The sequence below is a fragment of the Macrosteles quadrilineatus genome, unplaced genomic scaffold (assembly GCF_028750875.1).
Source record: "Macrosteles quadrilineatus isolate MER2022 unplaced genomic scaffold, UCM_ALF_1.0 Scaffold_9__3_contigs__length_116548681, whole genome shotgun sequence".
Lineage (NCBI taxonomy): Eukaryota > Metazoa > Arthropoda > Insecta > Hemiptera > Cicadellidae > Macrosteles > Macrosteles quadrilineatus.
Genome location: NW_026542602.1, coordinates 88,264,838 through 88,280,014, shown reverse-complemented (window position 1 = coordinate 88,280,014; position 15,177 = coordinate 88,264,838). Strand labels below are relative to the sequence as shown.

Below are 15,177 nucleotides of genomic sequence, written 5' to 3'. Positions count from 1 at the left end.
TTATGAAATGCAGATGCTGGATGAAAGGTGAATCTCTTATATACATTTTGTGAGAGGGGAAAGGCATGTACACTATACAGAGGTTCTATTCGTCAGTACGTCTTTGAGAGCGACTGGGCGCTCTTTCTCCGCGTAGGTGGCGTAGTGCATGTGATCGTTGCGTCGTGTCAAAAACGCGGCTAGAAAGGTCAATTTGCCGTCAAAAATCATGTAGAATCAAGAAACTAGGGGATTTTAAAATTATTAAATAAATGCATATATCACATAGTATAATGGTGTTTTGGAATTACAGTATCGTCCAGGAGTTCCTTGGAACCCCTAATCGCCGATGGATTTGTGTGTTTGTTATGGCAATACCCTGTATCTCCTGAAGATATCTCAAAACAAAAAAGAATATTCATTCTAGTGAGGAGTACCTTCTCTGTATTTGAGAACTGCCTCCACTAAGAACCATACGATTATTCACCTTTTTATCAAAAATGGAGAACTCATCGGTTAACCCTTAATGAAGTCATTTTTTTATAAGTATCTGTATTAGTAGTGAGGTAAGGAACCTCTCATACAAAACATTTTATCTGGAAACGTTTACATATTTTGGTACAGATTTGGTACAGCTACATCTATTTAAATTTAAAACTAAGAATAATTGTTTAAAATTTCAATTTTACTATCGGAGGATCGCCTTAGTCGAAATTTGTCTACACAATTCGATACACAACCCCAGGGTCAGGGTTACTCTAGTGTACAATGAGCGGCTTCTTGCCAAGTGCAATAACAATAACTTCTGAATCGATCGAGCTTCAAACATAAACAAACAAATTAGGCTACAACCATCGGGGACTTTGCAAAACACATTTTTGAAACTCGTAGGAGTTCGCTATTACTTATATCATTAACGTTGTAAGTTTTTCTACTCGGGAGAAATTAGATATTATGCTGATGTTGACGAATGAATCCACTCACCTTTGTACCATTGTGCAATCACAATGTACGATAGTCATGTGATGATTTTTAAAATATTCTAGTAAGTTTTACATTTCTATGGGTGAACATTTTCCTCTTCCTAACAATAATTCAAATCATTCTACAAGTATTATCATTAAAATCTAATACTATAGACAATAAAAATTATCAACCTACGACCCACTTTTCTGGATTAATTGACTGTATTATAGTTAACAATCAAATGTTTTATCATCCTCAAACGAATATTGAAAACCAATGACTATTTAGTCTTTACCGTTGGCTATCCGCACACTTCCCAAGGTCAATTTGTGCACACATACATTTCAATATGCTGACCTAACCACAGTTAACATTGTTAACCGCTGCATTAAGTGTTACTAAGCATCTATAAAAACGTTAATAATTTTTTTTACAGGCTTAGAGGCTTTATACGCCTAGGCTTTTACAAGACTAGTAGCCTAGATTAATCTACAAACTTTGGGTATTTCATTTCGAATATTCATCTCTTTAAATCCGTTACCTTTGATACCTTTGAGTGTGTTTATGCCATGAGAATATTCCAACGTTTATCTTTAAGTAAATTTTACAGAGTTGCTTTATCCAGAAGATACAATCACCTTTTTACAATGTAATACTTACATTAATACTAATTTATTAATTACTTTTTAACACTAGTAAAACAGTGATAAATAAAAGGCGTCAGCGCACCTAGCGTCACTATACTCTACATAACCACATGAATATAAACCCTAAGGTTTGTAATCATTGCATAAACTTTCCTTTGAATCACTTTTTATCTGTAAAGGTAGCAAATATGTAAGGGAGTCGGTTTAATTAATGTCCTTATTACTTTGCGTTTAATAGTTATGATAAGTCACATAGATTTGTAAAGAGTTTCTAAGATTATACGACCTTTTGCAATCAGTAACAAAATGGCATTAATAATTGAGTTGACATTAAATAAACGTATTTGTCCTTCGCAACTTCCAGTAAATTAGACGAAAAATAATTCATTTGAATTGATATTTTTGTCAAATTGTATAAGTATGAACTATACGGTTTTACACACATAGTTAATCGATTTACGTAAATAGTTTCAAAATTATACTATATAAACGATTAACTGAGATACTGTTTTATTCTTATATTATTAAGTGTGGCATCGCCAAACTATTTTGATCGAGTAAAATAGCTTCAAGAAGTCTTTTTAACGAGAGATAAAAGTTTCAAAAGACTGAGGCAATCAGTAAATCACCAAATACAGTTGATTTGCTGCCTTTCCACAAGACTGCGTTATCTGCTGTCTTTATTTTCAACTATGGCTTGATTTATTTGACTTATACAGGTTTTATCCTTTCTGTTTTGCCGAAATAAAATAAGAAGTCAATAAATCTTTGTTGCATAAAGAGAATTTCTATGTTCAGCATCAAGTTAATAGCATACGTTATCGATCCTTTAATTACGTTGCAGTACTAGATATACTATACTCAAGATTAAAATGCATTTAAGAGTAAAGAATCTTCATTGCGTTAAATAATTTTTTATTGGACATTATGTACACAAAATTCGAAACACGACATACACGCTATGCGTTCTACCATGTCATTTACGAACTAGTAAAAAAATAAAAACCTCAAAATTCCTATGACCGGTGATCTAAATCAATTAATTCTTTCCCGTCCAAAAATTACTATAAATACCAGCTGTTATTCTATAATCATACGTTATTAACCCTGGGCCCTAGGGAAGGCTCCCACTCTAGAGAGAAATAATGCCCAGCTTGAGATTTAGGCGTAACAGGAGTGCCCGTTTTTTACAGCCTCAGAACCATTTGTCTCTTGCCTTTTGTCTTGGGGTTGTTTCTTACTGATTTTTATCTGTTAAAAAAGGTAGTCATTTTCTTATTTTCCAAGGAAACCTCAGGTTAAAAAACAAATTCGTACTGGGATTTTATTACGAAAAGTAAATAAAAATGCGTCTAGAATAACACAATTTCTCTCTTACATCTAACCAACAAACTGTTTTATAATTGTTATTGTTGTTTTTTTCTAATAAAGCATTGTTAAACGCATTCCCATAATTTGTTGGTGGCTTGAGTTATATTTGAAGAGTTTGAAAGACACGAAATCGTGTGTCACTTGTTTTTAATTCTTTAATTACATAAATCGATATTTTTGGTTTAAATCCGTAGTAATAAAATACCAGTAACGATAACTTGTTGAAAAACTATTATGTAAGCAATATAAGTAAGGTAATTGTATTCTTTCTTTAGACATAAATTGGTAGGTTCAAAAGTTTTACACTGAGAAAACTGATATCAAAGGTAAAAGAAAAACAAATTCTAGAATTCAATTTATCATACGAAATTGCTACAATCAATCTCAACTGACAAAAACAATCTTTCAGTTTGCGAAAGTTGCATACGTTTGTAGTAGTTTTGTATTGTCACGAACAATAATGCTCTAAAAGTTTGTTACTGAAAATATTCAATCACAGCTGGTGAGATAAACGATGCTTAGTTGATGCTTTTTCGCTTAGTTGGCTTTATAATTTCAATTTCAATTTCAAATTAAAATTAAAAACAGTATTAATCAATCGGTAAATGTTAATCTATTTATTTTTTCGTTGTTGTATTTATTTTTACTACTCAGTATTTATATATTTATATAATTTATCATTGTTAATATAATACATTGTTGTTATAGTTATTGATAATTTTGTTTTTTATGTTAGTATTAAATGCATGGCATGAAAGTGTAAGTAAAGGTGAAGTGAAAAGACAAGAAGAAACCCACTGAAGCAATAATATTATAAGTGCATGAACTGCTTCAATGTAAATGGTGTTTAAACTGTATTGAAGCATGTAAAAAAAAAATAATAAAAATAAAATAATGATTAAAATTATAAATTGATGATTGGAAACGAAAACTGTAATTGATAAGCCAAGTGTACTATCTTCCAGATTAAATGTTGCCATCACATCGACTATAGTTACACCATTCCAAAAGTTTTTGTGAAACACCTTACAGAGTTCCTTCGCAAAGTGGTTGCGTACGCAGAATGGAACAATGTAAGTCTTTAATATATTTGAGAAAACATAATATACATCTACTTTTGATGTATAGTAAACTCTAAAACGTTACAGAGGAGGCTATGCAGTTACTCATGCTTTTAAGTATCATGCTTTTAAAACCCATAATTAATTATAGAGACTTAGTGTAACTGCCTACTTTTACTCTTGCAAACTTCCCATTGGATGGATACAATCTACTATGATACAGAATAACATTTATTGTAATTCAACTAGAGTATGTAAACATTGAGCTCTTTTTAATCCCAATAAGACTCTGAAAAAAATATTGGATAATTTTTTTGCAAAGTTGATTCAGGAGTTTTGTGTCAGTTTTATTATTTGTTCTATCGAAAAACCCCTAGTGTGACATTAAATACAAATAATCATCCCCATAATTGTCCATGAAGGGTGCAAAGAGTAACAAAATAAGCAAGCACAATAATTCTCTGCCTCTTAACGCAAGTCTGGTTTCTAAAACGTGTTCTTTAATAAATGTAGCTAATAAATAATAAATTCTACCAGTTTCTGGTAGCTCTGACCTATGCTTTGACTAATAATACAATATGCTTGCTTATACCAGCGAGTCAAGTGGATGTTGAAGATGAGTGCTCAAGTTTCTAGCAGCATCCCATTTCCTCAAGCATCGGTGGTTCAGTGGTAGAATGCTCGCCTGCCACGCGGGCGGCCCGGGTTCGATTCCCGGCCGATGCAAAGACTTTTATTGGTTCTAGCATTGACTTTATATCTACACCATAGTAGATACAATAGTAATGTCCTAATGTCCATGGATTGCCAATAAATTATAGGACATACGTAAAATATAAACATAGAACCAATAATAGAGATCGATGATGTAACCTAGAACCATTGACTTTATATCTACTATGGTGTAGATATAAAGTCAATGGTTCTAGGTTACATCATCGATCTCTATTATTGGTTACATGTTTATATTTTACGTATGTCCTATAATTTATTGGCAATCCATGAACATTAGGACATTAGAAGTTAATTTGCACCCTTTACATTCTTAAGCTTTGATTTTAAAAGTTGCGTGAAAGTTATCACAAAATTACATTAAATATTGGTGCTAAAACCTGTAGGCCCACAGTGTGGACGCATTTCATTGCAACAACTTGACTGCAACGTTTTACCTGCGTTGGTAATTCGTAATCATTTGACAATTAATAAATGGAATAGCCAAGGTTTACAATTTTCAAGTGCCTTTAGAGATATACAGTACCAAAGCTCACAATAGAAAATCATTGGCACACATTTTCAAACATACTGTTAAGTTAAATAAAAACTATTTAGTCAAATAGCTCTCAAATAGTAGTCAGAGTTGAAGCTTTCTTCGACTCAGACCACATCATTACTATAGGATGAAAATATAGATCACTTTGCCGTCGTACCGACCCCACCAGGTTAGGTTGGTTAAGTTTAAGACTTATCATCTCATTGTAAATTTTGAAGCTAGTTTTTCGTGCCTAGTTCATGTCCGGTGACACTGGTTGCTAGTGTTGACATTTGGTTGTATATTTTTTTTAATCTGTTCGTTATATAACTAGGGAACGAATTATTGTTTATGGTTAGATCGTTTTGTTCGGTTAAACGAGATTTTAAAATACTGAAATAACAAGAAACAAATTGTAAACGAAACACGACCTCTACAGTGCACCGGTCAGAACTAACAATAAAATTGGCTTCACCTGTTCCATTAGGATGAGAATTCTACTGCATTACAGAAAAGTGCCGAATATTCTGATCGCACTCTCCGTAGTCAATGGTATTGAATTACTATAGTATTGCAGTAACTTAAAAATATATCAAAATGCAGTTTTTAATGTTTCTTCAACGCGTGTCAGATGCTAACAGATATTCTAACCGGGTTATTTCTATCTGGGAAGTTGAAGCCAGCCCAGCTGTAGCTGTTTCAAGTCGTGCCAAGTCAGCAAGGACGGGCTGACAATATCCCAGGGTCATCGAGACATCGCAAATATACGTGATGGAGGATGTTCAAGGATGGCGGGAACATCTTGACATTTGGAGGGAAACACAATATAGCTGTAACCTATTGTATAACTGGGATAAATTGTGCTATGGAAGACACGGAGTTTGTTTAAATTTGTGTGTAATGTAAACTTGATGATAATGATTATCTTTCTTGGATGTGTCAAAATGTATAAACCAAATGTATAAACTGGCTTAGTAGCTGAATAATTAAAGCTTTATTAATTAGCCAAGCTGGGCAATCTAGTGTTCGCCTCATAATGAAAAGTTTGCCGGATCCTGAAATACAGTAGATTTTTGATGGTTTGAAACTGGACCTGGTTGTCCCTGATATTTGGTCTTTTAATGGACTTTTTCCTACAGTTACCTAACAATGTACATGTTCTCTCACTGATTTGAGAAAGCAAAGTGGCCAATTCGCTCATCAGTGAGACAATGTTAACATTGTCTCACTCTAATTACTTTGTCTCACTCCAGATTTTCAACGTGAAGGCACGAAATAGTGAGCGCGTAACATGCAGGCAACGCCGTATGCGCGCGAAATACGTTGGCAGCACTGGCTGTAAATCAGCTGGTCAGCTGTTGTACTGTTGTATTTGCCACTTCACATTAAATGTTATATTAAAAGTTCACTTCTGTGTAAAAATAGGTTATGTTTATTCACCAATTTATTTGTTTTATGGTAACTGTAGGAAAAGTATAATGTGCAACTCGAGTTCAAAGTACAATTGCCTCACTCGAGAAACCATTCCTCACTCGCCTACGGCTCGTGAGTAAGTATTTCTCTCGAGTGAGTCAATTGCTCACTTTTCTCACTAGTTGCACAAATAACTATTACCTGGCAAAAATACAGCTGATCTTGGTCAGTAACAAAGCTACACAGATCATCCCACTTCATTCTACAAAGATTCTACACTCCTCTTGCATTCTAACTTAAAATACGCACCTATATGTGTGACACTGTCTTAAACTAGAGATAATGTTATTAAACAATACAGTAGTTTAAATACTTAACAGGGTCGGTGAGTGTCTAAGCCGAATGCTTAAGGTTGAGTGTTACTGAAAAAGTTGGTAACAGTCACTGTAAATGATTTTAGACTGCAAATTGACGTGCAATTTATAAATTCACAAACAAATTTCCAACATTATACACATAATATAGTACATAATCATCGCCAATCGGTGTCAATGTTTAATCCAAATGCTCGAACGATGTCGAGTCCTACTAAAGTCTGTACCAGTCGGTGACCAATTGGGCTGCAGATTGACGTTCATTGGATCAACGAGGACAATCATCTTAAGCCATCTCGTGTTTTGACGTGTCGTTCACGAGGATGGATCGACTCTTTCATACGCCGTCCATTGTCAACGATGTCTTTGATCCAGCCGCATACAAAGCACCACAGTAGGTCTTTCATGCGGACAAATTAATCTTTATACAAAACTATTTGTTCGAGGCAAGGCAGAGAAATTGATTATGTTGGCCTACTTATTGATTAGAGTTGTTATAGATATATATGGCAAACAAAGGGTTGAGTATATTAATCCCTTGTTAATCCGGATTCCGTTGATGCAAATTGTTTTTGAATCCGAACAGTCTTTTGGGCGTTATAAGATTGCTACGTCGCAGACACTCCAAGGTACGGGTTTACAGAAAAAATGAGTACATTAAACACATTTAAAAAGTCTTGTGGCTTTACAAAATAAGGCGAAGTTCAAGTCAATTCGATTGATTAGTGTAATAACACTACAGTGATAGACATTGTAAACAGGCCACTTACAGAATCGCCAAACTAGGCTATGTGATTGCTCAATGGTACAAAGGTGAGCTGATTCATTCGTCATCATCTTCCATCCAGAAAATCAACAAACGTGGATATATTTTTAAACAATAACGTTGACTACTATGAAGTATTTTTAGTAGGATCCCAGCATGTTTCTAAAATCTAATTTGCGAAGTGTTCGAATTCAATGACCCTAGCCCAGTTTCTTTCTTTATGTTTGAACCACAATCGATTTGGAATTTACTGCACTAGGCAAGAAGCCGCTCGCACGCTGGAGTAGCCCTGACCTTGGGGTTTGGTTTTCTTTGGGAACAATAAACAATCCTTCTACCACTAATTTGAAAATTTAAACCAAAGTATTTCAATGTAAAAATTCTTTGTACTTTCGGATTATTCAACAGCATAAAATGATTGGGAAATTTGAACAATTTACATCATTTTCCTGTTCTATGTCAATCAACTTGCTAGGCTACTAAATTCGTAATTTATTCTTAAATCGGAAATATTTTTGAGATCAGTTTAAACTAATTGCCTTTGTCGTGGCACTCACAGTCCACTTATTTATATGTAAATAAAACAGTCGGCGTATCTTGTATTTCAGACAGTTTGGTCCCCCGTTGTACACTGCGTTGCCTTCGTGAAACTTCGGACACCTTTCTCCTTGCACAAACTCATTGAAGGAGATTCACCTTTCTTCATTTCTTTCATCATCATTTTATATGCATCGGTGGTTCAGTGGTAGAATGCTCGCCTGCCACGCGGGCGGCCCGGGTTCGATTCCCGGCCGATGCAAAGAATTTTGCAATTTGACAATAATTTTGCAGGAAATACATAATCAATGTCCTGTTTGATAATGCTAGAAACAATGTGTGATGTTTTCAGGATTAGTCATTTTTAAGACAGAAAATCAAATATTCATTACATTGTTAATAATGTAGATTAATTAATAATTACCTTGCGCAATATTTAATCCAAGTAATTTCACTTAACCAAGAATGTTTAATATATTGTTTTTCGTATGTGGGTTTGTCCAATACAATGTTAATAAAATAAGACCCTATTGTGGTATTTGATAATAGATTTCAGTTTTTTGTATATTCATACGGTGGTGAACATGCAGATTAATGTTGCTTCTGTATCACTGTCTGACAGTATCATAAAATAGCTGAAAGCCAAGTCAAATAATGGGGATTTGTACTCTGGTTTTTGCTTTAGGATAACGGTTTCTTTCTCTCACTACTAGCCCAGTTTTACTAAAAATTAAAATAAATGAACATTGTCAACGAACTATCCATTACAATACGTCATTTAAAAAAAACATACGTCTTCTTCATTATACAAATGGATAGAAAAGAGCAGTTTATAAGTGTATAGTTAACTATGAATGTATGTAACGTGTAATGTATGTAACTATGAATGTGTCACTAGAGTATGTAAACGTGGTCAAACACGAAGAATTCAACAGAAGTCTCAAGCCGAAAAGAGATTTAATCGCACCTCTCAATATTATTACATTCGGTGGTAGGTTAGTTCCGCAGATAATGACCCTAGGGCCATAAATGGGTAGGTTAGTTCCGCATTTGAATCTGGTGGGCCCCTTAAGTAGGTAGGTTAGTTCCGCATTTATATTGACAAAGGAGGGTTACACTTAATTAGACAAACGTAATTAGCCTCACTAAAAGCCTACGTAGAATGAATATGGAACATATTGAAGTTAAATATCCAAAGTTTGGATACGCTTGTATCCGATAAGTAATTCGGAATATTAATGATACAAACTCTACAAATTTTAGGTTTGGGATGTAAGGAAATTCACCTGTTTCATAAATGTTAACAAAAATTACCTTAGTAATAATACTGATTTGACTTTTTAGTAATAACGAGTTGTTGGCCCGTCCTACGTACGGGAATCGAGCAGTCCATTAAAACTGTATATAGTGTATCTATTACTAATTCAGCATAGTTATTAGTTCAGGCATCTATTGTTTAAGCCGTCAAATGCGGAACCAACCTACCGGATTATAAGACACCCTACGGGACCCGGATTAGTGTAGGTAGCAAATGCGGAACTAACCTACCCCCATTACATTCACCACCAGTGACGGAAACAAATTAAACAAATCTTCTAGAGTTTAATAAACCCGTTTGTTGGCTATTTAAGGAATCAGCTGTTAATTGCAATAAACTGAGGAAGTGCGGTGAGTGCGCTTCCGTCGCGGTCCACCGGGATTGCCTCAGTAGGGCCAGGTAGACACCGGCAAAGCGCCACTGCCAAATCTACCCCCAAAACGCACCGTCTTCGTACCAATGCTGCATTTCTTTTGTCAGAGAAGTTTCTGGGATACTACCCCAGCAGTGTGTAAAATGGTGTCCACATCTCATTCACAGTTCAACTTTAGTTACTCCCCTCATTATCGGGTTAGGTTAGTTAGATTATGTTATGTTAGGTTACATTCCATCTTCCGCCCGATTACCCGGCTACCAGGGGTAGCGTTGGCGCAATCCCGGTGCGTGCCAGGCTGACCTTTGTACACTCACATAACTGGTGCAATCCCGCGCTACCCCTGCGTCGAGCCGTTGAGTATCCGGTGGAGCCCCTCTGCTGTCCGGTGGTAGTAAAATATATTATGGACACTACTGCTTCCGGAATATGAAAATTAGGAGTCTAATATCATTCCATCGAGTAAAAGTGTTGATACAAAAATGTATCTACTCTATACATACATGTGCATTACCTTGAAATATAATTTTGGAGGGGTTAGGTTCAGTGTCAACTACTTCGGGCAGATGAAAATAGACCACAGAGTCACACAAAGTTAAAAGTGCTTATTGAAAAATATCACAGGTTGAATTCCTTTACTTAAAACTGTATATGTGTATAAACGTAAACTTTGTATGTAACACATTAAATTTCAAGGGTTGGGATGCACAGGGTTAAAAGCTCCAATATTGATATAAACTAGTATCAAGAGTCCAAAGAGGCAAAAAATACATTTTTGGAATAATATATGACACAGTGTTTGTTGAGGGGATTATTTGTTTCAATAGGTTGCCTTATGAACCATTTAACTAATATAAATCGGTGATGGAAACACATTTTTTTTTTTTTTTTTTTAACAAGTATTTATTTACAATCTATTCTATACTAGAATAATAAGTAAATTTTATAACCATTTTAACATGGGTTAGTTACACTCCATCAAGTGCACTAACATACAAAAACTTTTAAAAAGTTGAACTAAAAACGATTTGGAAGGTCTATTGGATTAACTCTTTTGAGCCTATATGTAGCTTCACTATTGTCGAGGAGGTTGACTGCCAGGAAATTTGGATGGGTTTCTAATTTTCTTTGGTATTTTTCACTTCGTTTCTTTATTTCTTCTTTAACATAGGGTAATTTTGTATCTTGATGAATTACTTTATTTGTGACAAACCAAGGTGCTTGTAAAATTTTTCTCAATGTTTTCGATTGAAACCTTTGAACTATTTCTATGTTTGAGTTGGAAGTGGTTCCCCAGAGTTGGATACCGTAGGTCCAAATAGGTTTCAATATAATTTTGTATAAAAGTAATTTATTTTCAACAGATAATTTTGAATTTCGACCAATGAGCCAATTTAGTTTGTTTGTTTTTAAATTTAAATGAAGTCGTTTGTTCCAAATGTGTGAATGCCATGTAAGCCGTCTGTCGAGATGCATACCAAGGTACTTAACTTCGTTGGATTGTGGAAGCATGACATTATTCAATGTTACTGGGGGACAAGTTCTTGTAGACATAGTAAATGTAACTTGAACGGATTTTGTTTCATTTACTTTAATTTTCCAATTCTGTAGCCACTGAGACAAATCGTCTAATGCAGCCTGAAGGTTTGATGATGCCAGAATAGGATCCTGATTTGATGATAAAAAAGCAGTGTCGTCTGCAAATGTTGCAACCGTAATACCCTGAGTACTTGGAAGGTCATAAGTGAACAAAATACAAAATAGGTCCAAGAACACTGCCTTGTGGTACACCTGATTCAATTTCATGCACATCTGTAACTATATCTTGATATTTAATTTGAAAAAAGCGTTTGGACAAATACGATTTCAACACTCCATAGGAAACACATGACTTGGGTAAATTAAACCATACAAGATATTATCTGCATTATATCAATTGAGTTATCCGAGTCTAGCTTGATCCAAACGCTTCTCAGGATTCAAAAATAAATATTTTTGTGTGGACAATGGAAAGTCAACTTCCAATACTTCTCACGGTGCATCTGTTTCTGATTGCACACTAATATGTACAGACCATCTGTTATCTGCTGTTTTATTTTGTACAGTCAATGGTACAACTACTTCTCTGATTATTATGAGACAAGTTTCACTAATTTCAGTAGCACCCATTTTTTTAACAGATGACAAATTTATGTTTTTGCTTTTTTATAAAGGATTGATGAGCTCATGTAATAGCTATGTTTAATATTTGCTTTTTGCTCAATTCGAATCCTGGTTTAGGTTAAGTTCTATATGATTGGATTTGTAGGGTTATTTATAGTGTAAAACCGAACTCCACGTTGCCTCTCAGCCGTCACGCTCCTCTGTATGTATAGTGTAGCACCACCTAGTAGTGGGTGTATTAACACATAAAATGACTAAAGGGTTAATATTTTATCTGGGTATCCCACAGTGAATATATTATTCGCCTTCAAATCTAGAGGTTACTGTTTAAATACCAACCGGTATGTATTCAATCCTCGGAATTCATGATGCTACCTATCAAAAAGCCTATCATAGTAAGAAGACTGGGGTTCTATATACAAATGTCAACGGCGTCGAAAACACACGAAATTAAAAGGAAAGATGTATAAAAAACATATCAAGCCAAGCATGGTTCGAATGTGTTATTCTTTGCAGCTCCTCAATAACAGCAGAAGACTGGAGATGATCGGCTGTCCATTGGCGAGGTAAATGGCATGTAACGGGGGAAGTAGGCCAGGCAGACTAGCAGGTGAGCGTGGATGACGATGGGGAATAGCAAATAGAACAGGGTCGAGAGTACTCCCTTGCGGTACTCCACAGTAGAGCATGTACTATATAACAAATATGTACAAAATCAAAAGTATGTCTGTTTGTTGTTGTTCTCTATGAACTACTGACCGATCGGCCTGGCCCCTTGGATAATCGGTCAATATAATTCTGCCTCCCGGGCTTTACAATTTTTAATGTATATACTTATTTATTTTGATAATAATTCATTACATTTATTGATTTAGCTTTAGCCTTTGAATAAAGACAGAAGTAAACATTCAATCCTACTTTTAAGTTATAGCCTATTTTAAAGTTAAAGCTAACGAAATTCAATTGAGTCCTAGATGTGTATATTTCGTTAGCTATAACTTTAAAAATATTGGCTATAACTTTATTTCAAAATCTTTATGCCTAATCTCCGGTCTGAACATCCATTGGATCTGCCTACTTGGCCTCAAAAGTTAACCACTATGTATATAGTCAATGATAAAACCAAACCATTCAATCTTATGTTAAACTTGTAGCCGTTTAAAAATGAAAATGAATGCACAGTAGCATTGACTGACAGTAGTCAGTTGAACTGAACTTCCGACCAAGAATGTGCTGAATTCTATAAAATATGCCAACTTTTTAACCAAGCTAAACTGAATTCATCTGACTTTACATCCAATTTCCTCCTGGAAGGATTACGTACGTTGACGTTCGGCATTATGCTGTTGTAATCTTCTCATACATAAAGCAAAATGTCTTTATGACTGTGAAAACGTTTCTTAACAACAAAGCGTATCTAATCCTCCAGAATATTGCCGGATCAAAAGGAATACCAGAGGCATATTATCTTGCTTCCATGCATAACAGGTATTTATAAATTTAAATGTTCGTTCTTCGATGAAGTATGTGTTTTTGTGTTGTTTACTGGCACAGTATCTCTTATTGTACTTTGCAACTGATTGCAGTAGTAACCTAAAATTATAACTAGGAAACAGCTAGTAAAGGGGGGGTTATATCTTTAAATTCTTTTTGTGAATTTCCTTTCATCAATGGGATCAAAAGTGCTATCAAACACCTAACTAAAGAAACAGGCGATCCTTGTCAATTACCAAAGTACACAAATCATCTCATAACAATAAACGTTCATCTTGCATTCTAGTTCAGCACAGGACCGAGTATTGATAATGGATCAGGCACCTATCAATATCATCCTAGGATATGAAGGTGGGACAAAAATGTCTTTAGGTTTAAAAGGTAACTTGGAGAATATAGTACTCGGAACGAGAATAGGACAGAAATCTTCTTGGACATATAGGACTAACACGCAGACACAATTTAACTTGTTTAATGTATAGACTGATTTAATATACATGCATCCGTATAATTGTATTAGGTACTGCAAGCATTTCAGTAGTACTGAAGGGGATAGCCCAACTCCGCGCGGTGGTCAAATTTAAGCCGAGGAATAGTTTTATGGCCCCCGAAGGGTCCAGTTCAACTCCGTACGGTGGTCACTTTCAGTGTGTAGATATAAAGTCAATGGTATAGTCTAACTCCGCGTGGTGGCCACATCTAATCTCTACGCTACCTTGTGCTTTCGTATAAGATATGATGATGTGTTTAATATAAGATTGTCTATATACATATACCGTGTGTCCCCAAAGTAATGTTACACTTTTATTTGTTCATTCATAGCTACTTTATTCATGTGACAGGTTAGGTTAGTTTTGGGGTTTGGTTAGGTTAAGTTAGGAATGATTTTATTTTATTTTGTACAGTTCTAAATTATGCACATTTATAACAACTTTAAACTTCAAATACAAACTCACAGCCGTTAGGGCTGGGGGAGCCAAAATTGACCACCGCGCGGAGTTAGACATGTGTCGCGAGGGACGACCGGGCGCAGTTGGGATAAACCCGTCTGTATCTTATTTCACTTAAAATCGTTAAAACATATACATCGGCCGGGAATCAAACCCGGGCCGCCCGCGTGGCAGGCGAGCATTCTACCACTGAACCACCGATGCTTATGTATATTTGGTTACAGAGAGAAATTGAATGATTCTTCAGAGAGAGAGAAAGAAAGCGCAAATATAGCATGCAATACCTTTGCGCTTCTTCCAGGACCACGGTGATACTGTAGTTCACACCAGAACACATCGTCCAGAATAGGAAGCGGCAATTCCTTTAGTCTATGAAAAATTGACATATTAAGAAATACAGAATGTTAGTTGCGATTTTCCATCAACGTCGCAACATAAACGTTTACTACTTCATTTGCCTTCAGCTGATCCATGGTTTAATCTATGGTTGGTTGCTCATGGTATGGATTACAGCTA

General features: G+C 35.2%; 3 non-coding genes across 3 annotated transcripts; 2 read left to right on the top strand and 1 right to left on the bottom strand.

Moving 5' to 3' along the window:
• The first annotated feature begins 4,679 nt into the window (after positions 1–4,679).
• Trnag-gcc (transfer RNA glycine (anticodon GCC)) lies at positions 4,680–4,750 on the top strand. Its single transcript has one exon. It is a non-coding gene; the product is annotated as a tRNA-Gly (tRNA).
• A 3,804-nt stretch (positions 4,751–8,554) lies between these two features.
• Positions 8,555–8,625, top strand: Trnag-gcc (transfer RNA glycine (anticodon GCC)). Its single transcript has one exon. It is a non-coding gene; the product is annotated as a tRNA-Gly (tRNA).
• Positions 8,626–14,794: 6,169 nt separating this feature from the next.
• Trnag-gcc (transfer RNA glycine (anticodon GCC)) lies at positions 14,795–14,865 on the bottom strand. Its single transcript has one exon. It is a non-coding gene; the product is annotated as a tRNA-Gly (tRNA).
• Between the last annotated feature and the right edge of the window lie 312 nt (positions 14,866–15,177).